Source organism: Dendroctonus ponderosae, unplaced genomic scaffold (assembly GCF_020466585.1).
Source record: "Dendroctonus ponderosae isolate FM_Combo_2020 unplaced genomic scaffold, Dpon_F_20191213v2 Dpon_F_20191213_1, whole genome shotgun sequence".
In the NCBI taxonomy this organism is placed as follows: Eukaryota; Metazoa; Arthropoda; class Insecta; order Coleoptera; family Curculionidae; genus Dendroctonus; species Dendroctonus ponderosae.
This window is the reverse complement of record NW_026017110.1, coordinates 35,399,783-35,401,720: the sequence shown is the minus strand read 5'-3', so window position 1 is coordinate 35,401,720 and position 1,938 is coordinate 35,399,783.

Sequence of the window (1,938 nt, the reverse complement as noted above, 5' to 3'; positions counted from 1 at the left end):
GCCCATACTATCGCTAAAAGTTCTTTTTCCGTTGTAGAATAATTTCTCTCTGAATCATTTAAGGTCCTGGAAGCATATGCAATAGGTAAATCATGTCCGATTGGTCCCTGAGATAAAACATCACCAAGGGCAACATTACTTGCATCAGTTGTTAAGTTAAATGTCCTTCCGAAGTCTGGATATTGTAAAATCGGTTTGTTGATCAATACATTTTTGCAATGTTCAAAACATGAAACGAAGTCTTGGTTATGTTCAATTTTTGCGCCTTTCTTTAGACATTTTGTTAAAGGTTTTGTGATTCTTGCGAAATCCTTGATAAAAATACGGTAATAACCTAGTAATCCTAAAAATCCTTTGATCTGTTTGGTTGTCTTCGGAATTGGAAATTTCTTAATTGCTTGAATTTCGTCGGGGTTTGGCTTAACTCCGTCTGCTGTTACAACATGTCCTAAATAACATACTTCCTTCCTCAGAAATTCCGACTTATCTAACTGAATTTTAAAGTTAGATTCTCGTAATCGTTGGAAAACTGCTTTTAGTCTATCTAGATGTTCCTGGAGCGATGTAGACAACACAATGATATCGTCTAAATATACTAAACATTTCTCACTTGGAATTCCTCAGAGAATATTATCCATCCCGCGCTGGAAGGTTGCTGGAGCATTCTTCAATGCGAATAGCATCCTAAGGAATTCATAGTGTCCGTTTTTGCTGCTGAAAGCGGTTTTCTCTACGGTTACAGTTATTCGCCTACAGTAAGTTATTGAAACCAATAAGACTCTGAAAGTACTGAAAATCTCAGCGCAGGCTCAAAGAATATGACAATGTTGAGGGATACAGAAGGCAGAGTCACAGCGAGCAAAGAGGAAATACTACGGATTCTGGACGACTTCTATTGGGAACTCTGTAGACACCTCAGACACCGATTCATAACCACTCCATATGTGCAACACGAAGACTACGAAGACATTCCATATATAACAACATTTGAGATTGATCGTGCTCAATACCAAATGAAGAAGAGCAGATCACTAGAAGACGACGGAGTAATAATAGAGGCGATTAAGGCGGACGGCAGATATGTAATGCGGGCTTTTAGCAAACTGTTCACAGCAAACCTGCTTTGAGCAGAAACGGTGACAGCACTGACTTGAGCAATAGCCGTCCGCTCGTCTTCTATTTCATGTTTATAAATTATTAACCAACGTAATAAGCAATCGCGTATGACCTTATGACCCTTATCAGAAAACCATATAATACAACAAAATCGTGATCATGATATTAGTGGGCTACCGGAAGGCAATTAATTACATCCATCAAGGCAAATTCGGAAGGCACTAGCGGAATGTAGAATCGCTCACAGATATATCTCACAAACATATTGTAATGGAAATGGCCTGGGGTACTCACATTTGGAATGGGGGATCGAAATTGATGGTGTTTCAGTAAATGGGAGCCCCATTTGCGCCCTATTTACTGCCAAATATGACACTGACAAGCGGCAAATTTCGCACCTGGGCAGGAAATTTCGAGAACCGTCTTGGTTACCTGGAGAAAACTATATAAGCGGCGACGAGAACCAGACGGGGGGAGTGAAATGACAGCAGCGACCGGGTGCAGAAGAGGTTACACCCCGCGAGTCGGCAGAGCGAGTTTTCCGTCTGTTATTGTTTGTAGCAAATAAACTCCGCAAGCAGGCTCGGATTGAAGGAGAGAGGACAACATTGATAATGATTGGCAACAGCAGCATAGAAAGCGATTTCGTAAATGTATGATCGGTAGTAATGAGGAAATGCAGGCTGTCAAAACAGTACCCAGATTTGAGTCACTTCATGTAGGTAGACTTGCTGCGAATACCGCTGCAGCAGATCTAAGGCAGATTTTAGAGCCCATATTTAAGGATGTACAGTGCGAGCCTCATCCATCAAAACATCCCCA